This window comes from Macaca thibetana, chromosome 14, assembly GCF_024542745.1.
Source record: "Macaca thibetana thibetana isolate TM-01 chromosome 14, ASM2454274v1, whole genome shotgun sequence".
Taxonomy (NCBI): domain Eukaryota; kingdom Metazoa; phylum Chordata; class Mammalia; order Primates; family Cercopithecidae; genus Macaca; species Macaca thibetana.
The window spans coordinates 106,183,084-106,210,390 of NC_065591.1; the positions used below are offsets into that span (position 1 = coordinate 106,183,084).

The window sequence follows — 27,307 nt, forward strand, 5'->3', positions numbered from 1 at the left end:
TACAGAGTTTAACTATATTCTGTTAATATCTTGTGATACTATAAAATATATATATGGCCTCTGTCCTGGTTTCCTGACACATCTCTCTGAAAACCCTTGGAATCTCCAAAGTGATGTGTTTCTTTAAAATATGCTAATAAGATGACTGTTGGGTGGGGGCTCCTGAAGAGATGGGACTGGTTGCCAGAGGAACCAATCACATGATTAGGTGTTGGAACTTTCAGCCCCACCCCCAATCTCCAGGAAGGAGGGGCTGAAGATTGAGTTAATCACCAATGGCCAATAATTTAATCAATCATGTCTCTGTAGTGAAGTCACTATAAAACCCTAAAAGACAGGGTTCAGAGAGCTTCCAGGTTGCTGAATACAGCCACGTGCAGGGAGGGTGGTGTACCACAACTCCTGGAGGAAAGAAAAAACTGAAGAAAATTTTTTTTAAAAATTGGCAGCCCAAGATGGCTGCAGGTTGGATATACATTTAATAACTGTGGATGGTTAATAGAAACAAGGCCTATGAACAAAAGCTGAAATCTCAGCCTGCAAGCCTAGAGCATGTCAAATATTCCACTGACCTGTGTCAATGACAACCTTGCCTATAGATTAAGAACAAAGGCAGGATAAAATCAATCATCCCCCCCCCCCAGACCCCGAGATGCTTACATACATGTTAACCTTTTATCCTATATACCTGAATCACATATTTGCTTTATCTTATTTATAACAACACCGAGCACCAATTGGAGCTGTAAGAATGTCACCTTTCCTTCTCATCCACCTTCTCATTTTCTGTGAAAGAGAATGTGTAAGTACTGTGCTCGGGTAGTCCACTCTGGGACACATTCTTGGTTTGCCCCTGAGACTCCATTTCCAGGGTACAGTTAAGAAATTCTGACATTCTGGGATGGGCCATTTGGAGGTCTAGTTGCATAAGGACCAATGTAAACTTGGGAAAATTTATCTAGAGGAACTTTTAGACAAACGGTCAGATCTTAAGGCTCCTCGATTAGGACTCTCAACCAAAAGGAAGATCATTGTCTGCCCCTAGGAGAGCCCAAAATAGCAAAGAACTTATCCAGAGGTAAGAAGACCCCAGGACACTGGTTGATTGGCAGGGGAGAAAGATGCTTTTGAATGTGACACTGTGTTGGTTCTTATAGATGTCCTCTGATCACATCAAATGGAGTTGGTCTTAAGTTTCCTGATGGAGGGAGCTATAAGAAAATGGGAAAACAAAATCACATGTTAGTGAATCCTTGTAAGTGACAGCAACACTGCTGAGAGAGCCCTTCCCCATCTCAGGAGGTGTGATATTGACAAAGTGAAGCTCCAATGGCAATACCAAGGTCAATCCATGAGGCAGGAGTAATAACATTTTTAGGAAACTGAACAAGCCAATAAATTGCATTTTTCCAACAAATTCCTGAGCGAATTTAAAAAGAAGATACGGGGATGAGATGGATGAAGAGGAAATGATGATTTTTATTACTAATGAAGTTGATGTTGAAGAATGTGGGTTTTATCTGGAGGCAGATGGAATTCCCAAGACTAAATTCCAGAACTAAACAGACTTACCTACTCAGCCACAGGTAGTTCCAGACCCAAACCAATTTTTATAATTCAATTTCCCCTGGTTATCCTTGCATTGCTATAGTCTGAGAAAGCAAGAACTGTACCTTTTTTATTTTTTAATTATGGAAAGTATAAAACATTACAAGAGCATAATAAACCCCAATGTAAAAAAAGATTAAATAACAGGGCCTCCAAATAACCCACCCTAGAAGGTCAGAATTTCTTAACCGACTCTGAAGATTAGGCTTTCTCCTGTTGGAGTCGTAGATTTATAAGAAATGGACAGGACCTCTCCTCAGCCAGAAGACTAGGTCAGAGAAGTTGGGTAACTATCAAGGATTCCCAACTAGGAAACAGCATAGGTTAAGTAGAATGGAGACATTCGAATTCCCAATCCAGAATTAAAAGTCTTATCTATAAAGATATACTCTTGAGGAATTTTTTGTTTGAATGAGAGAAAAGAAACCCAATGCAAATTAGTTTAAACTCAAAATGGAATTTATTGGAAGGAGACTGAGTTAGTTCACAGAATCAAAAGAAAAAATACTATAAACAAGGATACACTGAAAATTTCAGGGAATAGACATGTGGACACAAATACCATTAATACTCTTTGTCTCTCTTCTCATTTTTTTTCTTTTCTTTTTGATAGTTCCTCAGAAATTTCGTACCAATAATAAAGTCCTTAGGATTGCAGATGTGTTTTAAAACTAAATTAGCACAGATTCATGGTTATTCTTATAAACACATCAGAATTACTTATATTGAAGTACACGGGATGTTTTTTCTTCTTTTTTCCTGGTGAGTATTACATTTAGAAAATTTACTATTAAAAAAAATTTTAAAAGGCAATTCCTTGATACTTCATTGTACATCTTTCCTGAGGCAAGTTATCACACTTATCTCAGTCAGCCTTAACATTGGCTTATGTCAGTATCCGATTCCTCCACTAGATAGTCTCCTTTCCAGCTTTAGGTTTGCCACTCACTGCATTTTATTTGCACCCTCATCAGTCAGGAAGATTATGTTAAACTTCACTTTCCGTTGTTTATATTACAAAAACAATAAGTATTTTTTCACTCACATCCTGTCCCACCAACCTACCACTCTTTGGCATGTGGGATGTTAGGAAAGGCAGTCATGGGCAGTTTGCTGGACCCTTGCAGGCTGTGTAAGAATGTACATTGGGCCTGGAACACTTCCTTTCATACTGATAAGGACTCTTCACAGCCTGTGCTGGGCTTATTGTCTTCTTTGGGAGAATTTCTCCCTATTCCGGGCTCGATGTGTACTTCAGTGCTCTGCTTAAAGTATATGGATCATATGGCACCTGGCCATCCCCACTGCTACAGAGGAAGTGGGTTCTTTACTTGCAGCACAAGAAGGGTGCATGCAGACCATCTCCCTGCGTCATCTGCAAGGTGAGACCTGCTGGCCATGGGGGACCCATGCTTACTATTAAGCCTGATCTTGTCTCTTCACTACGTGAGTAAAGCCTTGTTCCCTCCAGTGCCTGTGACCTGATTCTTTGAGTGTTTCCCAGTGATCCCGATACCTGCAAACCATGCAGTGGGTTGACATCTGGGGCCTGTTGCTCCTGGTGGCGGGCATTGTTATCCTCTTTCTTATCCTCCCCACAGTGGGACTCTCCTAGAAACAGTAACGGGGTCGCTTGCTCAGCAGGTGGGGATGTTGGGAAAATGTGGGATATGCCTTTCCTGCATATCACTTGAGAAACACTATAGAACATACTTATTTTAATTCCTTGCCATTCCTACCTTTTCATAGATGTGCAATACATGGTACTTGAAGTAAATTGACCTATAATAAATACCACCTCAAAGATCCTGCTGGGCAACTTGGAGAGCCGCAGACCCACTCTGAGAGCCATTTCTGCAGCATCTTCTCTGTGGAAGAGGAGAATGCTCCTTCACCTCAGCCCTGTCCCCCCAGGGACAAAGGTGGCTTGCCTGAGGCAACCAGCCCACAACCTGATTACCGCAGCTTCCCTTGGAGATGGAGCCACCGACCCAAAAAGAACAAGGGCTGGGGTTCCCAAACCCTCACCTCAACTGCAGGTCTGATCTAGTAGCACATCCAGACATTTAGCTGGGCGAAGTGTCTGTAGTTAAGACTGTAACAAAATCGATCAGTGACCTGCAGTCCTTACTTGCTTGTCCAGTAGATTAAGATGTGGTGGGGTGAAAACACATGATGGTAGCAGGGAGCTGGCATCATTGGTAGTTCCAGACTGTCCTGTACTTGAAATGCAAACGAAGAGGGAAGACAAATGCCTTAGGTTTTGTTCTATACACACAGCTGTGGTTATGGCCATAAAGCCCTTGCTTTCTGACTCAAAGCTGTCTCCTTGTTCCTACAACAAATGCATGACTTACTCACTGAAACAAATCACAGAGTCCATATATAAATGCATCGCTAGAGATTTCGACAAGAAGACGACCAAAAAAAGACTGTTTTCCCTGCTCAGCGAAGATGTCAGTCAGTGCCCAAGCATTCCGGGAATGTGATGGAAATTGCATATACAGAAAAGTATGCTGTTAGTGTATTAGCTAGGGTGACCTATTCTTTTAGGCTATTCAGAGAAATAACTGTCATTTGCAGTGATTTTAGTCAACTGCTCTCTCTATCATTTTGTGTAATTAGGGACAGCCATTTTCTCAAGGGTAGCAAAACATGCAGAGATTTGGCTTTCCCCCCACCCCATAGAACAGCTCCATTTCTGTAACCCTCAGAACGTTAATGGTCTTTGAGCAAAACGAGTCATTGAGGCAGCCACGGCATCAACATGGAACACGAGGGTAACCAGACAGAGAGGCGTAGCTGACATGTGCAATCAGCTCCATGGGCGGAGGAGGGATGAGTGACAGAGCTGTTTGCGGAATGTCCTACCTGTCCATCACTGGTGCCAAAATGCTCTCTTGGATATTCGGCCCCTTATTTTTCTCTCTGGAGATCAGAGCCCCTAAGGACGTCAAAGCTTTATGTATTTTAACATGTCAGAGGAGAAAGTGATAAAATTTTCCTGCTACACAGGGTAAAGGGAATTTAAATATGTAATTGTTTTCAGAAGTTGCTTTGTTCTAGCACTACCCTTTTATCTACTGCTCTGAGAAATGACTTCATTTAGCCAAACTCTTCCCCTCCCGCCTCTACCACAGGCTTTTTCAAAGCATAAGCCACATGGCTTCGCTTCATTAGCGTCTTTGTTTGTGTACCAGCATCATTGATGATATCAGTTATAGCTCTGGGAGAATGGTTTGTTCATACATTAACCATCATTAGGAACAAATAGCAAATAGCTTTTCTCAGGAGCAAAGCCCATTCCCTGAGCTGACACTTAGAGCCTAAGAAATGAAGCCCCATCTAGGTACTGTTTATGCCTGATTCTTAAGCTTTGTCTTACATTAGCTCTGGTATAGTCTCCTGAGTTTAGACAACTAACTCCCTGTGTCAGTGTAGAAAGAGCTGTTGTTGTTTTATAAGATTCACAAACAGTGTCCTTGGTGCTGACAGCACCTAGAAGTCCCAGAGTCTTCATTTTTTATGCTTTTTAGCATAAAAAGGATTTTCAGGTTGCTTCAAGTCATGGATGATCTTACCTGTGGCATCCAGAGACTAAGTGAAGTCTTGGCTCTCAACTCTTCAATTTACACAGCTAAGTACTTTTAAAAAGAAGAACATATACATTAAGAAACAATCCTTTGATTGTAGATTTGCTATATAATAAGTGATAGGGTTTGGCAATAAAAATCAAACCATTGTATTACTAGCATCGGAAGAATATGATTAAGAACACTTTCAGGCCGGGCATGGTGGCTCACGCCTGCAATCCCAGCACTTTGGGAGGCCGAGGTGGGTGGATCACCTGAGGTCAGGAGTTCGAGACCAGGCTGACCAACATGGTGAGACCCGTGTCTCTACTAAAAATACAAAATTAGCCAGGTGTGGTGGTGTATGCCTGTCATCTCAGCTCCTCAGGAGGCTCAGGCAGGAGAATCACTTGAAACCGGGAGGCAGAGGTTGCAGTGAGCCAAGATGACGCCATAGAACTCCAGCCTGGGAGACAAGAGCTAAACTCCGTCTCAAAAAAAAAAAAAAAAAAAAAAAAAAAAAAAAAAAAAAAAAAAAACACCTCCAATAGCAGTTACTTTCTCCAGTGCATTTCCTGTGACTTGATTTATCTGAGTTTTGAAAGACCTACTTCTGAGGAGTTGTAGATGATGGATATGGTGTCATTGAATCTAATCCTTCAGCTGATGCATTTTCCCAGTCGTCTAAAATCCACAGTGTAAAGCAATCTATTGATTACTAAATTGTCATTACTTTTTACAACTAACTCTCACATTCGCTTTATGTTTGATTTCTTGGGCCAAGGCCATTAATGAAACAAAAACGAGTCTAAAACAGTAGATTCCTTGAAGCACACAGACATGGCCAAAAACCTTGCTTCCTCTCTTTCCAGGATAACTTGATTATCTGTAAATGGTGACAGCCACTTTTTCTGTGATCGAACTGTCCTATTATCAAGTGACCAAAAAGATTAGCCATATTTTTTTAGTCTGATGCCTCAGGTCAAACGTATTGTGGACAAAAGTGATAGGAACAAACCTTCCATATGCTAACAGACCATATCTGCTTGAATTCTTCCTTTACCTGTGGTGCAGGCAGAAAATCTCTGTACTGTGGCTGACAGTGTATGGATCAGTGTGAGAGGGGGTCTTTAGGGAGGACGTTCCATGCCCCAGGGAAAAGCCTAGGACTGTGCAGAATTTTCTCTGCAATTTACTTGTTGCTGGAATACCTCTGCTCCCCACGGAGAAGCTGCTGGTTGGTGACGAGCAATGTTTGTGTTCTCAGCCACAATGTCACAGACTTAACCTGTGGCAGGTATGATGTCTGCCAAAAACAGACAGGTCTGTCCTTGCAGAGCTTGATATTCTGAAGTTATGTGACTCACTTTAGATATAATTTTGCAATTCAGCTAAGCTACCATGGATAATGAGTGGTCTAAACCAGGGGTTTAGCAAACTTTCTGTCAAGGGAAAACATAGTAAATATTTTCATCTCTGTGGGACGTACAGTTTTTGTCACAATTGCTCAGTTCTCTCATTGTAGCACAGACGTGGCTGTCCGCAATACGGAAAAGAATGAACACGGCTGTGTTGCAATTAATTGTATTTTGAGACAAGGTGACACTCTGTCTCCCAGGCTGGAGTGCAGTGGTACAATCTTGGCTCCCCTGCAACCTCCGGCTCCCAAGCTCAAGTGATCCTCCCACCTCAGCCTCCCCAGTAGCTGGGACTACAGGTGTGTGCCACTATGCTCAGCTAATGTTTTGTGTTTTTCGTAGAGACAGAGTTTTGCCTATCGCTCAGGCTGGTCTTCAACTCCTGAGCTCAAGCGATTCTCCCACCTCGGCCTCACGAAGTTTTGGGATTACAGGTGTGAGCCACCATGTCTGGCCACAAGTAATTTTATTTACAAAAACAGGCAGTGGGCTGGATTTGGCCTGTGGCCCATAGTCTGCCAACCCTTGTTCTAGAGAAGTTGTCTTCAATTCTTTTGATTTTGCATGCCGTCAGTTTAAATAAAACAAAACATCCACATACGTACAAACCCACAATGCCTTAAATACAAACCCCCAATACTGTAGATTTTTATTTATGTATCAATGATATACAAGTAGAAATGTGCTAATATATTGTCTTCATTATAAAACATTTAAGAAAAGTTTTAAAAATGAGATACAGATGAATAATGCTTTTGGATGTAAATTGAATTGTTATGACTTCATACTATCATTGTCTAAGAACTAAAAGTACAATATATATACTGAGGGCTAGGTTCAGAGTTTATGTCAGAGGATTTAAATCCATAATTCAGATAGTTTTCTTGGTAATTGAAAGAAAATCGGCTAACTTTCTATTAAATCTAAATAGGTCCTTGTTTTTGTCTTGTAATGTCACTGGCAAAAGACTCAAACTATTTTTTATTATAACAAACATATTTGCTGTACAGTAGACATTGTCCTAAGAGTGTCAAAAATATTAGCTTATTTACTTATCACAACAGCCCTGTGTGACGGGTACTATTAGTATCCGCTTTTTAAACATTTGAAAACTGTAGCACACAGAGTTTCAATAACTTGCCCGAAGTCACAGCTGCTAGGTGGCTGGCTCCAGAATCCTTGCTCTTATCGACTGAATTAAGCTGCCCAAGCAGGCATAGGAGAAGCATTGGCTCTTCCACTTTCTTGCTCTCCCTTATACTTTCACTATTAGAATTCAACTTCGGGCCGGGCGCGGTGGCTCAAGCCTGTAATCCCAGCACTTTGGGAGGCCGAGACGGGCGGATCACGAGGTCAGGAGATCGAGACCATCCTGGCTGACACAGTGAAACCCCGTCTCTACTAAAAAATACAAAAAAACTAGCCGGGCGAGGTGGCGGGCGCCTGTAGTCCCAGCTACTCGGGAGGCTGAGGCAGGAGAATGGCGTGAACCCGGGAGGCGGAGCTTGCAGTGAGCCAAGATCACGCCACTGCACTCCAGCCTGGGCGGCAGAGCGAGACTCTGTCTCAAAAAAAAAAAAAAAAAAAAAGAATTCAACTTCGGTCCACACTTTCAGAAATATCACCTATTTGGTGTATGGTGACTTTAAGTCAAACTAGATAATGTCGTCCAAAAATCCACTTAACCAGGCACATGTAAACTGCAATGTATATTGCAATATAATCAATGGAACTGAATGAATGAGGGCTCCACTGTCAAACCCTCAACCTTATGGAATTCCTTCTTCCCCTTGAGGAAAACCAGAGAAACATGTCCATCTGACAGATGGACTGAGGGTGCCAGGGTCAATTTGAACGTTAAAAATTATTTAGCCTTAAATTTTTTCTTGTATTTTTGAAATATAGAAATCCTAACATATTCTTTGAATCCCCTGGTCATCTTGGGTACCTCTTGAGATATTCCATCCACAATCATCTACAGGAGTGATCTTATGTCCCAATTATATTATACTGTGTCCCCAATAAAATGTTGACCTTGTGTACAGTAATAAACATAATAAAGACTAATCTACACCGTGATTAGCATTACATTAAAATAATTGCAAAGGTACAGTCAGATGTCATTGCACTAATCTTCAGCTATTATTAATCATTTTGTTAACTTAAAACCCTGCTCCTTTCTTCTGGACTTAGAGAGAAAATAATCTGCAAAGGGACCTGAGCATTGGGCAGCAGCTCGTGAAATATCCCACCCAGCAGTATTCCTCCTACTTCTAATTTCTCAGTCTGTGGACTGGTGCTTAACACTCTCACACTTACCTGCACACCAGAATCACCTGGAGGGCCTGTTATACCACAGATTACCCTGCACTGGAGTTTCTCATTGGGTAGATCTGGAACGGGCCCCGAGAATTTGCATCTCTAACACGTTCACAGCTGATGGTGCTGCTGCTGCTCCAGGTGCCACACTTTGCGAATCACTGCTCTAGATAACTATCTGCTCCAGCTCTCCCCAGGAAGCAGAAATTGGCTTTCTGTTGTCTATGTAAGTTTTCTACTCCACATAGCCTTGTTTTCAGCCATCAATCTTGATCTCACATCCAACCCCATATCCCACGTGAACCACTTAGAGCTATTCCTGCTGTCAGCCCTTATTCCATGCCAATTCTGGCTCAGTCCTTGCTCAGCAACTACTCACTACCAGACCTATCCTCAGCAGTAATTCCCGGCCTGTTGTGGAGCAGAAGCTGGCATAATTATGAGAAGAACTGTACAAGGTTGTATGCTTTTCCTTCTTTGCACTCTCTATTCTTACTCTGTCCAGTTTCATATGGTCACACCCATGTTTCAACTGTCACCTCAAACTATGATTCCTAAACTTCTACCTCTTACCTACACCTCTTACCTCTCTCCTGAGCCCCAGACCTCTACATCTCAGCTTCCCACTGGGCATCTCTACCTTGATGGGCTCTAAGCATCTGAAACTCAATGTTATGGGTTGAACTGAGTTTTAAAAAGATATGTTGAAGCCCTAACCCCCAATACCTATGAATGTGTCCTTATTTGGAAATAGAATTGTTGCAGATACCATTTACTTAAGATGAGGTCATACTGGAGTAGGGTGGGCCCTTAATCTAATTTGACTAAGTGTCCTTATAAAAGGAGAAGAGACACAGACACATATAGAGAAGAGGCCATGTGATGACAGAGGCGAAGATTGGAGTAATATGCCAGGTGCGGTGACTCACACCTGTAATCCCAGTACTTTGGGAGGCTGAGGCAGGCAGATCATGAGGTCAGGAGTTCAAGACCAGCCTGGCCAACATGGTGAAACCCCATCTCTACTAAAGATATAAAAAATTAGCCGGGCATAGTGGTGGACGCCTGTAATCCCAGCTACTGGGCAGGCTGAGGCAGGAGAATCACTTGAACCTGGCAGGCAGAGGTTGCAGTGAGCCGAGATTGCACCACTGTACTCCAACTTGGTGACAGAATGAGACTCCATCTCAAAAAAAAAAAAAAGATTGCGGTAATAAAGCTACAAGCCTAGGAACACCAAGGACTGCCAGCAAACACCAGAAGATAGAAGAGGTGAGGAAAGATTCCCAGGTCTCAGTGGGAGTACAGCCCTGCTGACATTTTGATTTTAGACTTTAGCTTCCAGGACTACCACACAATAAATTTTGGTGGTTTTAACCTACCTAGTTTGTGTGATTTGTTACAGCATCCCTAGGAAATGAATATACTCATCGTGTCCAAAACTGAACAGAACAACACCTTTCCTCACCAATAACCCTAACTTGTTTTTTCTCCAAAGTTCTTTTTTCAAATAATAGCAACACAGTCTACAGTCTTCTCAACTATATAAGCTAGAAACTTAGATTCATCTGGGAAGTAAGGAGCGCCTCCGCCCAGCAGCCCCACTGTCTGGGATGTGAGGAGAGCCTCTGCCCGGCCGCTGTGCAACCTTCCAAGTGTGAAGTGACAGCCTTGTGTGTGATCTTTTCTGTCTTCCCCAAGTTTGCATGTTCGACATTAAAGTTTACTTTTTAGTTAAAAGTCTTAAATTGTAGAATATAAAAAAAGAAACTTAGATTCATTTTATACATTTTTTTACACTTCACGTCTTATAAGCCACTAAAGTTTGTTACCTCTATTCCTATTCCCTATCCAACTTTCTCTTTAATATTGCAGCAATTTCCAAGGTGCCTCTTTCTTTTTCCCTTCCTCGTATTTCCAGTAAATTCTCAATATCTCCTACAGTGATCTGTTTACAATATTAAAATACTTACAGTAATAATAGCTACCCTTTTCTGAGAGTTTAGTTTGTGCCTGGAGATGTGCTAAGTTCTTTCACAGATATTTGATCTTCACAATTTGAGGCGGTAACTACTATTATTATCTTCATTTTGTGGATCAAAAAACTGGTGCCCGTGTTCACAAAGCTATCAAATGTCAGAGTTGGGATTTGAAGTCTTACTCTGTTATACTGCTTGTGGCACATCATGTCACCTCCATAAAGTACAAAGCACTGGCATGGCACTCAGGCCAAGCCTAAGCTATGTTTCCAGCCTGTTACCCTACACATTCCCCTGCAGCCCTCGGCTCCAGGCACGTGAGACTGCTCATCAATCTCTGAACATGTGATTCACCTTCGTGCCCTTATGGCTTAGGTTGTAGAGTTCCCTCAATCTAGAAAGCCAACAAGTTTTCATGGCCTAAAACCCTTCAGATACTTCGGTGCCAAGCTTACCTATTATCTCTTTCACCAAAACCCCAAGTCAGAATTACCTGTTCCTTCCTCAGGGTTGCCTACTTAGAACTTAGGCCATTCCACCTTGCTTTATAGCTAGTCATTTGCATGTTTATTTCTCCCATTGTCTTGCTGGCTTCTTAATTCAAGGGTTATGTCATTTCATTTTGTCATTTAGTTTCTTCCCATCTTTTATAACAGTGCCTCGATTAATGTTTGTTGATTTGAATTGCTAATAACAGCAATAGTAATTTACAATAATAATGTCAGCAAGCCTTTGCTAGGCATTCATACTCAACAATTTCAGTAAGATTTGAAAAATAAAGTTTGTTTTTTATTTAGAAACATTGTATCAGTTTTTCTTTGCCCACAACTGAAAAGAAATTTCTTGATCTAGTTACTTATTTTGATATCATACCAGAAGCTTCATTTGAAATGCCTATTCATTTCTATTCAATTTGATGTTTCTGTGAGATGTAGACATTTATTGTGTGGTAACATCCAAATCTGTTCATCTTTAGAAATAAAATGCTTATAAAGGGAAGGAGAGGGAATCCACTTCTTTTCCTGCACTCCGGAACATTTTCCCTTTAACCCTGGATCTTGAAGCAGGTCTTGTCCATGTGAGGTTATGTCACAGCTAGTTTGGGCCTAACCTGGTACTCTGTTACATTTTGTGAGAGGAGGTCAGGCTGAATTGAAAATAGTATGTTCACCTCACCACCCTTATGGTTCTGGCAGCTTAAACCTAGCCTTCATTTATTTTGGCGTCCCTTAGAACTGACATAGGATCAAATTCCACACTTTTGAGCGAATGGAAGGAACCCAAAGAAGAAAATAGAGAAGAAACTAAGTAAGCCTCATGGGAAATCAGGCCAGAGTGGACATCCTAGCAAAGTGGCAGAATAACTTTCTGCTTAAATGAGAAACTATTTAGAAGTCAGTCATGTGCAAATAATTAAACAAAATGGTTATAAATATGGGTGCCTTAATAAGGAACAGACTGAAGAACACGATTAGGAAATAATTAAAAGGAAAACAGTATTTTCCACAAAGCAGAGAAACGTGGTGAAAAATAATCACTCTGCCCTCTTGGGCTTTATTTTTTCCCAACTGGAAAAATATCCCTATTTCTGCCCATAATTTGAAATATCTAGAACATTGAATTTATTGACAGGAAATGTATTTACCATCTAATCAGAGAAATTCTAAAAGGAAAAGAGTGCTGTACACATCAAAGGTGCCCTAGAGACTCAGCTGTTCATAACTCTGCATGAATAGGGCGGAAAGTGCCATATTCCCATTAAAGAGCAACACAGTTGGTTAAAGAATGAACAAAAGGCAGCATTTCTTCATTAGTGTCATTGCAGGAAGCTGATGCTGTGAAAGCTGGAGGCCATCAAATGGGATATTGCAGCAATAAAACAGAATGAAAAAATGAAATGCTCCATTCTCTTGTCAATCTCATATCCTTGTCTCTTTCTTTTTAATATACTAGGCACTACCCTGGTAAGCTAATGCATATTTGCAGTTTCGTTTTGTGTTTGGTAATTGTGCTATGGGCAATTATTCATTTGACGGAATTTACTTTAAATGAAGGAAACTGGCAGGTTGGAAGAAAAAAACCCAAAGTTGCCTAATCACCAATTAAGGAAACTGCCAGAGGGAAAACTGGACCTGGGACTGGTATCAGTCAAAATGATATAATGATGCTACACTTCAAAAGACATTTTGAAGAGACATTTAATGAAGGAGGTAAGAGAAGAGGATTACAGGGTGGCTAATATATATGACTGCCAAATTTAGACCATGAAGATAGACACAATGGGGTACAGCCATTTTTGAAAGGTTTTGGACATCTAAACAACAAACGTATCCAATTGTGCTGCAGTTGACAGAAAGGCTGATTCTCTTCCTGTAAATGGAGAAAGTCGGCCTCATAAACAATTTGTTGAAAACTCCTTATTGTGAAGGGATGTCACCCTGGTAGGCACCAGGGATACAAAAATGAGTAAGCCATAGTCCTGGTCCACTCTCATGGATCTCCTAATCTAGCAAAGAAACAGGCAGGCACGAAGGCTAATTGTATGCAGCTACAAAGGACGAAGCAGGCTATTCCTCTACATTTCCCAGTGAGTCTCTAATCAGTTGTCTATCAGTATTAGGGCGACCTTTCTTTCTCTAGTCTTCCTTACTCTTTTTCCCTATAGGATCCTTGATTTCGTTCAATTTCTCCAATTCCCCAACCCCAAGATTCAGCTCCATCTGGAGAGGCAGCATCAAATGGAATCTATCTTGGAATTGCTGAAGAAGCTTTAGTTCTCTACATTCACAAATTAATAAACCCTTTCCCTCTTGCTAATATTGATTGCTTCTCATAGATTAACTTCAATGAATTATTATATTAACCAATCCTTGTCTCTTTACTCTGTCTTACCAAAGAGTCCCCTCCCAAGAAAGTGTGAAGGAGAAAAAGAGGAGAGAAGAAAGCTCTAGCTTGCCCTGGATCACATGCACCAAAATCGTGGTGTGAACAAAGTCATGTGAAATTACTGAGCCCTTGGAGGGGGCATCACAAAAGATTCCACGGAAGAAGAGAGGCTGAGTGAGTGGGATGCTTGTGCACAACCCTGTGCTGTATACTGCCAAATTAAAACATGTACGCTTTGACTTCTGTCTTAAAGAAACCTTGAATCTAACCAAGGATAAAAAATAAACACACATGAAATTTAAAAATAAAGACAACTTAGAGTCGAATGTGTAATACAAATACATTGAAATTTTTGGAACTGAAATTTATGTCCCTGCTTCTGTGCTAAATCAGACTAGGACTAGGCAAAAGTAACTTAGCTAACAGTTTCTGGAAAACCTTGTTTCTGGAAGTTAATGCTGTGAGCCAACTAAACTAGCTTACTTAACAAAAGACTGACAGCTTGCTTGGCAATACTCACTTTAAGAGCACCCTTACTTTGTGTGGTCATCAGTCCAAAGCTCTCCTGTCATGAACTCTGCTCAATACCAACTAGTTCTCTGCCTTGAAAGACCTGCCTTAAGTCACCTGGCCCTGGCCCTAAAATACTAAGAATACCCTTCCCTAATTTTTCCCCTCTGAGAAGATACTAAGACTGTCAAGGCCTTTACTGCAGTGAATCTAATCAGCTTTGCTTGATTGAAAGACTTTTCTCATGATCTTTTTGGGAACTGGCAGAACAAATTAATAATTTTCCATAGACAGATGTCTGGGCTACCTGGTAATTTTTGTAGACATACAATTTGTGCATAAATATTTCCTTTATTTCTCAATGTATCTGAAGATGTAGACCAGGAAGAAAGCAATAGCCATGACTGAAAGGTTATGCATCAAAAACACTAATAAGATATTGGAATAAAGAAAAGCATTAATCAGCTGATTTTTTGAAAAGATCAACAAAATCGATAGACCACTAACAAGACTAATAAAGAAGAAAAGAGACAAGAATCAAATAGACGCAATAAAAAATGATAGAGGGGATATCACCACCGACCCCACAGAAATACAAACTACCATCAGAGAATACTATAAACACCTCTATGCAAAAAACTAGAAAATCTAGAAGAAATGGATAAATTCCTGGATATATACACCCTCCCAAGACTAAACCAGGAAGAAGTTGAATCCCTGAATAGACCAGTAATAGGCTCTGAAACTGAGGCAATAATTAATAGCCTACCAACCAAAAAAAGTCCAGACCAGACGGATTCACAGCTGAATTCTACCAGAGGTACAAACAGGAGCTGGTACCATTCCTTCTGAAACTATTCCAATTAATAGAAAAAGAGGGAATCCTCCCTAACTCATTTTATGAGGACAGCATCATCCTGATACCAAAGCCTGGCAGAGACATAACAAAACAAGATAATTTTAGACCAATATCCCTGATGAACATCGATGCAAAAATCCTCAATAAAATACTGGCAAACCAAATCCAGCAGCACATCAAAAAGCTTATCCACCATGATCAAATGGGCTTCATCCCTGGGATGCAAGGTTGGTTCAACATATGCAAATCAATAAACGTAATCCATCATATAAACAGAACCAAAGACAAAAACCACATGATTATCTCAATAGATGCAGAAAAGGTCTGTGACAAAATTCAACAGCCTTCATGCTAAAACCTCTCAATAAATTCGGTATTGATGGGGTGTATCTCAAAACAATAAGAGCTATTTATGACAAACCCACAGCCAATATCATACTGAATGGGCAAAAACTGGAAGCATTCCCTTTGAAAAGTGGCACAAGATAGGGACGCCCTCTCTCACCACTCCTATTCAACATAATGTTGGAAGTTCTGGCCAGGGCAATCAAGCAGGAGAAAGAAATAAAGGGTATTCAATTAGGAAAAGAGGAAGTCAAATTGTCCCTGTTTGCAGATGACATGATTGTATATTTAAAAAACCCTGTTGTCTCAGCCCCAAATCTCCTTAAGCTGATAAGCAACTTCAGCAAAGTCTCAGGATACAAAATCAATGTGCAAAAATCATAAGCATTCTTATATACCAATAACAGACAAACAGAGAGCCAAATCATGAATGAACTCCCATTCACAATTGCTTCAAAGAGAACAAAATACCTAGGAATCCAACTTACAAGGGATGTGAAGGATCTCTTCAAGGAGAACTACAAACCACTGCTCAACGAAATAAAAGAGGACACAAACAAATGGAAGAACATTCCATGCTCATGGATAGGAAGAATCAATATGAAAATGGCCATACTGCCCAAGGTAATTTATAGATTCAATGCCATCCTCATCAAGCTACCAATGACTTTCTTCACAAAATTGGAAAAAACTACTTTAAATTTCATATGGAACCAAAAAAGAGCCTGCATTGCCAAGACAATCCTAAGCCAAAAGAACAAAGCTGGAGGCATCACGCTACCTGACTTCAAACTATACTACAAGGCTACAGTAACCAAAACAGCATGGTACTGGTACCAAAACAGAGATATAGAAAAATGGAACAGAACAGAGCCCTCAGAAATAATACCACACATCTACAACCATCTGATCTTTGACAAACCTGACAAAAACAAGAAATGGGGAAAGGATTCCCTATTTAATAAATGGTGCTGGGAAAACTGGCTAGCCATAAATAGAAAGCTGAAACTGGATCCCTTCTTTATACCTTACACAAAAATTAATTCAAGATGGATTAAAGACTTAAATATTAGACCTGAAACCATAAAAACTCTAGAAGAAAACCTAGGCAATACCATTCAGGACATAGGCATGGGGAAGGACTTTGTGACTAAAACACCAAAAGCAATGGCAACAAAAGCCAAAATTGACAAATGGGATCTAATTAAACTAAAGAGTTTCTGCACAGCAAAAGAAACTACCATCAGAGTGAACAGGCAACCTACAGAATGGGAGAAAATTTTTGCAACCTACCCATCTGACAAAGGGCTAATATCCAGAATCTACAAAGAACTTAAACAAATTTACAAGAAAAAATCAAACGACCCCATCAAAAACTGGGCAAAGGATATGAACAGACACTTCTCAAAAGAAGACACTTATGCAGCCAACAGACACATGAAAAAATGCTCATCATCACAATGAGATACCATCTCACACCAGTTAGAATGGCAATCATTAAAAAGTCAGGAAACAACAGCTGCTGGAGAGGATGTGGAGAAACAGGAACACTTTTACACTGTTGGTGGAACTGTAAACTAGTTCAAACTAGGGATGGATGGACGCTCCAGGAAAGCCAATTTACAGAGAGGGCAGGGCACAGAAAATTCATGGTAAGGTGAGAGAAGAACATGGAATGAGCGTCAGGGCCTACGGTCAATGCATGGGCAGGCGTAGGCAGCCCTTGGTCCTGGGACTTACCAGACCTGGTCATCCTGGCAGCCTACACACTCTGGGTAGTGTGTGAAACTCAATGAGCAATCTCACTGGACCAGCAACCCCTCAGGGCCCAAGCAACCCCGCTGCGGGAGTCCCCTAAGGGCATGAAACAGTAGAGGAAGTGTTTCTCTGCTCAACCCTTGACAGGTCAGGGAGCTTGGGGCAAGGAGGACTATGAGCAATGAGGGTTGAATATCTTTTCCTTGGAAGGAGCAGAGGCCCACAGAGGGAGTGCATGTTAGAACAGCAGAGGCTCGAGAAGGCGGCCCTGAAACATGAACATGTGTCAGACAGCCCCTTCCCCCATACTCTCAGAAGGGCTTGGGGGCTGGGGTTTTAGAAGGAACTGGAACTACTTTTATGAGTCATCAAAGCCCAGAATTAATAAGATTTTGGTTTGAATCTCAAGGAACCCCAAGCTTGAGTCCACAGGCTGCTGATGCTTGGAAATGTCGGAGTTACATCACGCAAAAGCACTGATTTCAGGATGATTTCCTGTAGGAGTCCTGGTAGGAGGGAGGTGGCTGGGGTAGTCATTGTCATGCATGCCAATGCATGAGAGGACAGAGCATAATTGCTTCAATCTGGGTCTCTTTTGCCTACTGAATTCTTACTCTCCATAGACTGATTATAGCGGAGAAACAGTCAACAGTCTAAGGAATTCTAAAATAATAGAAGCCGGTGGGAACTGGAATAGTCATAGAAAAACATTTGTGGCAGAGGTAGATGACCTGAGAAGGCTGGTAAAGAGAGTGAGAGAAGGGCTTTTACCAGTATCTCTACTTGGTTTTGTATATCTGCATGCAGTCACTCTCCAAAGCCTAGGACCCCAGCAGGCAGTGCAGCCACAGGTTGGAGTCTCTGTCCTTGGGAGGAGAGAAGGAAGGCAGAAGGAGTGACAATGCTGTCATTCTCCAGCACCCACAACTTCTGGCCTCTTGGGTGGGTGTTAAAAACACCCCAGCCTTTCCAGGGCAGCTCTAATTTCAAATGATCTGTCCCAACATCTTGAAAGAATGGTAGCAAAAAGAAAAGAACTGAGGAGCCACAACCAATGCCGTAGCTCCAGTGCTGTCCCTTCACTAGCTGTGCTGTGGGTCCTTGATTGCGTCACTTTCCCTCTCTAACCCTGTTTCCTAGTCTGTAGAAAGAAGGACTAATACTGATCTTATGTAAGGGTGACGTGCACTGCTGGCTTTCATTCTTCCCGCCTTCCATAGTAACAGAAATGGAGCCAGGCACAGGGCTGACCAGCTGGGTCACCTTTCCCCATCTTCTGTGAAGAAGATGTGACTAAGTTCTCTCCAGAGGAATATGATGGAAATGATGCCTTCCATTTCCAGCTTGGTCTCTTAATACCAGACCAGGAGCTATCATAAGCTTTCCTTTTTCCACTGGCTATGACCCAGGTGAGGCACCCACACAAAATTGGACAAAGAAACAAGATGGTGAAGACTCTGGTCCCTGAATAATTGCAGGGAAGAGAGCTGCTTGCTAAGCTAGTTTATGAAATAAATAATTTTGCTTGAGCAATTGCATATTTCAAGTCCCTGAAGTTCAACCTTATCCTAATAGGGCATATCTCACAGAACTGTTGGAAGCCAAAGAGAAAAAAGAAGAAGGCATCCTCTTATAAACTGTAAAGTATTTTACAAATATATTATAGATGCTATATAATTGAATGAACCATTAATGGAAGCAACAATTGTGAAAAACTAAAATTACCCTACTGTCTGGCTGAATTATCCAGCCTAATCTTACTGCTCTGAGCAAATTAAGCGAGGATGGTAGACACCTTGGGTATTTGATATCAAGCCTCTCTTCCTATTAAAACCCCTCTTTTCTGGGGAGTCTCACAAGGTAAGGACCATGGAGCCTAAGGGGCCACATCCCCCTCCCCCTGCCTTGGCACGCAACCAGCCTAATATGAGGCTAGCGGGAGTTCATGTCCATTTCGCTGCAGAGCGGCGGAGGCAACCTGGACCGTGCCTGGGGCTTGCCCTCTGCTCCAGAACAGGAACCTTGACTGATGCCCCAGGCAGTTGTCAGCTCTCCACATCTAAGCTTACTCGCAGACACAACCTAAGCAATTAAACAATATGTGTCTTGAAAATCTCCCAATTCCCTTCATTACAGCCTTTCACGAATCCTCTCAACATCCCTCAGAAAGTGGAAAGCAGGTGTAGCTTTCCTAACTTGACAGCAAGCAGATGTTTGGGAAAAGAATTAGGCAGCTCATGAGGGCACACAGGAACAGAGCTGAGCCGAGCGTGGTACAGCTGCCCTGGGCACCTGAATCTGACCAAAGCTGCTAAGCCCAATCTCTACCTAAAAATAGTGTCTTCCCTGCCTGCCAGGAGGCCAAAAATACTAGGCATTACACTGCTGGAGAAAAGAGAATCATTCCTTTATCTTCCCTAGGAATTATCTTTCTTAAGATGCAAAAAGCTTTGGAGGAGGGGTCTCACACAACCCTCAGGTTGAATGACACCCCTCATTCTTACCTAAGTTAATGAGTCACAATGGAGGCGTGGAGCCCCTGGGAGGAGGGGCACACAAAACACCCACTTATAAATGACAGAGCTGGGATAAGAACCCATTTCTTTCCCACGGTAAAGCCTAGACATGCCCTTTCCATGTTACCACACTTGGTCCCCAGAGCTGAAGAGGACACAAGTCAAGAGCGTTAATTGGGTCCTCTTTCTGAAATTCCCTCCGTTTATTGCAATGGAACCTCCTGAGGAACAGATTTTTGCTTCAGGTGCTTTTCTGTTAAGTGAACTTTTGCTGTCTCCTCATCAGGATGTTCTGTCCCTGAGCAGTGCAAATTATGAAATCTTCCCTAACAGCTCCAGCAACATGAGGCAGCTGAGGGACCAAAGGAGGCTGGACCTCTGGATGCAGTAAAACACAAGCACGTTCTCATCTGAGTGCTCTGCTATGGCGGTGCCCTCCAAAAAGAGGTGTATACAAACTTTATCTTTGATTCATGCTCAGGCCACCAGCTTACATGCTTGTACAAGACACAGTCTCTGAGCGCTTTAGACCAGTTTTGAAAACAGAAATCTTCTCCTTTTCCCTCACCTTCCTATTTGACACACTTAGGTCAGCTTCTGATCTTTCTTTAAATTCTCTCCACTGCCGAGGGCCTTGATTCTCTTAAAGATCAGTCTCTCCTCCCAGCTTACAAAGACTTGATCTTCTTTGAGATAAGTGTCATTTACTTCTTTAGAAGGGAAAGGAAGATCTAAACACTTGTTTCTAACTTATACCTTCCCTTTGTTCTATGTCAAGACTGAAATCTCTTTATTAAAAGATCACACTAATCACACAGGCTGCTGCTTTGACTGTAGGCAGGTGTCTTGAAGGAGTTTTTCTGCAGAGGTAGAACTTGAAATGAGCTCTGCAGCAGGCAGACCCGGATCTGGAACTGAGCTTGGCTACTCACTAGCTGTGACAATATGGGTTAGTGACTTAGTGACTCAGTTTCCTGTTGTGAAAAATGGAGATGAAGAGCCCTTTCTCACAGGCTTCTTGTAATAATTAAAGTATATCATACATGTTAAATACCTGGAGCTCAATAACTACAGTTTCTCTCATTTTCCAACATCCTGCAGATAAAGAATCTGGGGTTGGGCGCGGTGTAATCCCAACACTTTGGGAGGCTGAGGTGGGCGGATCACCTGAGGTCAGGGGCTCGAGACCAGCCTGGCCAACATGGTGAAACCCCGTCTCTACTAAAACTACAAAAATTAGCCAGGCATAGTGGTGTGCACCTGTAATCCCAGCTACTCGGGAGGCTGAGGCAGGAGAATCACTTGAACTCAGGAGGCAGAGGTTGTAGTGAGCTGAGATGGCGCCAATGCACTCCAGCCTGAGCAACAGAGCAAGACTCCATCTCAAAAAAAAAAAAAAAAAAAAAAAAAGAATTTGGAAGATGAGGTATCATTGAGACAATACTGTGGTTTAGTTGCTTGAGATATGGTCCAGGACCGCTTCCATTGTGAAATATAAAGAAACATTACAGAAGAGATTGCACACTGCCTGTCAGCTCTTGGCTCTCATACAGTGAGATGCTATAGTCTTAGAGGGATCTCATCAAATAAAACAACAACAGAGTGACAGCCTAGTTTAAATTCACTACAACTGACACACTAACAAGTTACTCCCACAGTTATTCTAAAATCTTAAACTACAAAATGTCAAGCTGGAGAAAAAAATAGAATGTAACTATTTACTTGTTCTTTTTTGAATTTCTTTTAAAAACCTTCCAAATAACTACATTTAAACTCTCTTAAATCAAAGCACACTTGAATTTTTATTTGGAGTCTTTTTTTTTTTTATACTTTATGTTCTAGGGTACACGTGCACATGTGCAGGTTTGTTACATATGTATACATGTGCCATGTTGGTGTGCTGCACCATTAACTCTTCATTTACATTAGGTATATCTCCTAATGCTATCCTTCCCCACTCCCCCCACCTATTTGGGGTCTTAAAGATAAACTATGTGTTTCCAAGCAGTCCAATATTTGGCACAAATTTAGGTCGCTTAATTTTGTTTGACTAAGGAAGGTATCAATATTAACAGATGGGATGAGGTATAAACAGGATTATGTGTGAAAGCCATTGTGTGTTTTAGTCTTTATACCTTCAAAATATATAATACAATCATTGAAAGAACAAGTTTGATTAAGTGACCTGTAGAGCAAAAATGGAAATCTTCATATGTACCATATGCATAAGGTAATTCCTTTTGGTTTTTTTATTGCAAAATGGCCTTTGAATTTGATTCTTAGGGAAGGGACTTTGTTTGGAGCAGGAGCTCTTATGTGAACCCCCAGACTCCTTGAAATCATTTGCCAAATTTTGCATGCATATGGCTATGTACATTTTAAAATTTTTTTAATATTTATTTATTTATTTATTTATTTATTTATTTTTGTATAGAGAGCTTATGTCTTTCAGCAGATTCCCTTTTAAGAAAAACTTTTATTTTAGGTTCGGGGGTACACGAACAGATTTGTTATATAAGTAAACTTTGTCACAGGGGTTTATTGTACTGATTATTTTATTATACAGGCACTAAGCCTAGTATCTAATACTTATTTTTTCTGCTCCTTTCCCTCCTCCCACCCTCCACCCTCAACTAGGCCCCAGTGTTTATGGTTCCCCTCTTTGTGTTCATGAGTTCTTATCATTTAGCTCCCAGTTATTACCAAGAACATGCCATATTTGGTTTTCTATTTCTGTGTTAGTTTGCTAATAACCTCCAGCTCCATCCATGTTCCCACAAAAGACATGATCTCATTGTTTTTTAAGGCTGCATAGTATTCCATGGTATATATGTACCACATTTTCTGTATCCAATTTGTCGTTGATGGGCATTTAGGTTGATTCCATGTCTTTGCTACTGTGAATAGAGTTGCAATGAATATTTGCATGCATGTGTCTTCATGGCAGAACGGTTTACATTCCTTTGGGTATATACCTAGTAATGGAATTGCTGGGTTAAATGGTATTCCTGTTTTCAGCCCTTTGAGGAATCATCATACTTCTTTCCACAACAGCTGAACTAATTTACATTCCCACCAACAGTGTATAAGTGTTCCCTTTTATTTGCAACCTCACCGGCACCTGTTATTTTTTGACTTTTTAATGATAGCCATTCTGAGTGGTATGAGATGGTGTGTCACTGTGGTTTTGATTTGCATTTCTGTAATGATCAGCGATATTGAGCTTTTTTCATACGCTTGTTGGCTGCAGGTATGTCTTCTTTTGAAAATGTTCATGTTCTTTGCCCACTTTTTAATGAGGTTGTTTGTTTTTCTCTTATAAATTTTTTTAAGTTCCTTATAGATTCTGGATATTAGATCTTTTTCAGATGCATAGTTTGCAAGTATTTTCTCCCATTCTGTAGGCTGTTTACTCTGTTGATAGTTTCGTTTGCTGCGCAGAAGCTCTTGAGTTTAATTAGATTGCACTCGTCAATTTTTCAGCAGATTCTCAAAGGGGTTCTTCACTCTAGAAAAGTTTAAAAGCCTGCAGTTTGAAGGAGATTGCATAATGCCAAGAGATTACCCAATCTTGACGTTTCTTATTATCATGTCTAGGCCAAGCCATCAAGTCCACCCTCTCCCTCTTGCTACCTTCTCCTTTCTTCCCTGCTGCAAGCCCAAGGAGATAGCAACTGAGACTCTGACTGTGCTTCTGCTCTATTTTATCACAGAAGACATAGTTCACTAAACCTCTGCACCCCATCAGGCTAATTACCTCCTCCCAGACAGACTTCTCCTCCTGATGCCATCAGAGCTAAACAATATGTGTCAACTAGAAGTGACCTGTTCTTCAATAGGCATTGAGCAGAGGTTCACTTCTAGGAACTTTTTTACAATTAAATACTTTGCCTAAATTAATCTTCACTACAATTCCATGAGTTGCCTTTTTTTTCTTTTTTTTGTTTTTCAGATGGAGTCTCGCTCTGTTGCCCAGGCTGGAGTGCAGTGGTGCCATCTTGGCTCACTGCAACCTCTGCCTCCCGGGTTCAAGCAATTCTCCTGCCTCAGCCTCCTGAGTAGCTGGGAATACAGGCACGCACCACCACGTCCAGCTAATTTTTTGTAGTTTTAGTAGAGACAGGGTTTGACCATGTTGGTCAGGCTGGTGTCGAACTCCTGACCTTGTGATCTGCCCACCTCAGCCTCCCAACGTGCTGGGATTACAGCTGTGAGCCACGGAACCTGACTGAGTTGGCTCTTTTTATTTTCATTTTAAAGAGGAAGTAACTGAGTCTAAAAATGGTTAAATAAGTTGTCCAAGTTCGCGTGTCTGGTATATCTAGAAGGAAACCACTGAAGGGTATTTAAGTTGGAGAGTGGTATAATCAATCTGCATTCTTAAAAGATTACTGATACCAGCTAGGCGCGGTGGCTCACACCTGTAATCCCAGCACTTTGGGAGACTGAGGTGGGCAGATCACGAGGTCAGGAGATCGAGACCATCCTGGCTAACACAGTGAAACCCCGTCTCTACTAAAAATACAAAAAATTCGCCAGGCGTGGTGGCGGGCGCCTGTAGTCCCAGCTATTTGGGAGGCTGAGGCAGGAGAATGGCGTGAACCTGGGAGGCGGAACTTGCAGTGAGCCGAGATGGCGCCACTGCACTCCAGCATGGGCAACAGAGCAAGACTCCGTCTCAACAAAAAGAAGATTACTGATACCTGTGTGGAAAATTAGTTGAAGGAGTACAAGAGTTGCATGAGAGAGAACAGTTTAGAGGCTATTGCAGGACTATAGACAAGAGATGATGGTGGCTTGGAGTAGAGAGGTAACAGTAGATGAAGTCAGAGTATAGATACGGTAGACTAGATTTGATATTGACTGAAGGTTGTAAAGAGAGGGAGTGTCAAAACGACTCTTGGGTATCTGGTATGAGCCATTGGACTGACAGTGGTGGTAACCAGCCTCCAAGATGGCCCAAATGATCCTTATCTCCTGGTCTTCACAACCCTATGACTCACCTTCCACATTAAATTGTGGTTAGCCTGTGCGACTGAAATAATACTGAGAAAGTGACATTGTTTACCTTCTGAGGCTGGGTTATGAAAGATACTGCAGCTTTCTCCTTGTTCTCTCTTGGATTACCTGTTCTGGAGAGGAAGTCAGCCACCATGTTGTGAAGACACTCAAGCAGCCCTCTGGAGCCCTATGGAAAGGTCCATATGGGGAAGAACTGAGGTCTCCTACCAACAGACTGCACCAACTTACCAGATATATGAGGGAGCCATCTTGGAAGGGGATCTTCCATCCCCATTTGGGCCATCAGATGGCTGCAGCCCTGGCCAACATCTTACTGCAATCTTGTGAGAGACTTTTGGTCAGACCACCTAGGTAAACTACTCCCAAATTTGTGACCCACAGAAAACGTAACATAATAAATGTTCATTATTTTTTAGACCACCAGATTTTTTTGTAATTTGTTTCACAGCACCAGATAACTCATTCATTAGTGCCACCTTAGGGATTTTTGAATAAGGAGTGATGAGTTTGGTTTGGGCATGTCAAGTTTGAGATGCCATCTAAATGGAGACAGTAAGTAAACAGTTATGCATATAAATTATTATAAATAGTGTGAAGCTCAGGGAGATCTGGATTAGAGATTTGATCTGGGAGTCCTCAGTGTATGGATGACATTTGAAATAAGAAAGAATATGAAGAAACAGAAGAGAAGAGAGCATGGAAAGCTTCTGGGAGGAGGTAGTAGGCTATCTAAATTTGTATATATGATTAGGGGTTAGCCTGGAAAAGGAGCTGAGGATATAAAAAGGAGAATTCCCAGGAAGTTAGGATATAAATAAACTACTTGTTTTGATTTGATCTGAGGCTATGTGCATTTCTAAGAATCCCCTAGCTAAATGATAAAGTTCTCAGTCCATCATGTATGTTCTTCAAAGGCTATCCTTGATATTGTGTTAAAGGGATAAATGAAATTACTACATAAATATAAGCATAAATATTTGTGCTTAATAAAGAACATATATGCAGCAAAAATTATTTTTGCAGATAGAAAAATTAGAATTAGCAATAACAAAGTAATTGGTAACAATATTTTATACCTCCTCGAGCCCTCTCATAAGCCAAGTGGTTGGAGAAATAGGTATTTTCACTCAGCTGCCTCTTTCATTTCTCTCTATGTATCCTGGTTGCTACAAAGAACCTATATTGGCCAGGCGCGGTGGCTCAAGCCTGTAATCCCAGCACTTTGGGAGGCCGAGACGGGTGGATCACGAGGTCAGGAGATCAAGACCATCCTGGCTAACACAGTGAAACCCCGTCTCTACTAAAAATACAAAAACTTAGCCGGGCGAGGTGGCAGGCGCCTGTAGTCCCAGCTACTCGGGAGGCTGAGGCAGGAGAATGGCGTAAACCCGGGAGGTGGAGCTTGCAGTGAGCTGAGATCCGGCCACTGCACTCCAGCCTGGGTGACAGAGCGAGACTCCGTCTCAAAAAAAAAAAAAAAGAAACTATATTATAAATAAAACTGTAATATTTATATATTGAATGATGTATTCAAAAGTGGCATAGAGAATACCTGGAAATATTTCAGAGATAAGTTAGATTCTAGGAGTCAAATAAGAACTACAGAGCTAGTAATCAGAAAAAAATGATAGATATTTAAAGTTACTCTGCCATTTGATTAGCCCAAATGGCAAGGGTCTATGTACACAATTCCAGTGTTCAATGTTCAATAGGAAAAAAGGAATGTGTTTTCTCCTCTGTCACAGTCATGTGAGAAATGATTAACTCAGCTACCTGAGTTTTGAAATTTAATGGATGTATTTATGGAGGAATATTAGAGGTGACTGGTCTTGATTCCAAAATGTTAAATTTCCTAAACCTGGACTATGTTTTCAAAAATTCAAGATGCATTTAGCAAAGCAAGGAAAAATAAATTCAGGCTGCTAGCTTGGCAGCTGGTCTGGATACAGTATTTTGCTCTGTTTACTCTGTCAGGAAGCCAGTTCCATTTGATTAAATTCTGAAATTAGAATGCATGCACTCTGGAAGATACTAAGCAGCTTCATGCTTTTACCCGTATGGAAAACGTGATTAAGGAAATGAACTCAATGGCTGTAGCATGAGAAGAGATCAATGCAACAGCTGTATTCAACTAGGCTCAATGGGCTAGACCTTTACTTTATTAAAATAGATGGCTTTAGCACAGAAACTGTGTCCACATCACAAAACTGCCATATTGCTCTGAACTCAGGCCTAGAAAGGAGCCAAGTGGAACTGCCATCAAATATTATGGCAGCAGTGCAAATGCAGATCTGCTCTCACACCACAAAGCTAAAATTTAGCCAAAATGAGAGATAATTAAAGAATTTATATGCAGTCTTTCCATGTCAACATATTAGATTGTTTTCAAAACTGCTGGTATGTCATAATTTGGCAAGTTTGCCAGAATTCCCCCACAAAAATCTTGAAATTTCCTGTGGTGTGGCAACTTCTTTTGCTTTGCCTGAAATGAAGTAGCCAATAAATATTAATTTAT

General features: G+C 41.3%; 1 protein-coding gene across 1 annotated transcript in view; it reads left to right on the forward strand.

The window, feature by feature from the left end:
• The window catches only part of REXO2 (RNA exonuclease 2), a 1,032,599-nt gene that overhangs the window by 943,748 nt on the left and 61,544 nt on the right, over nt 1-27,307 (forward strand). The window lies entirely within an intron of this gene.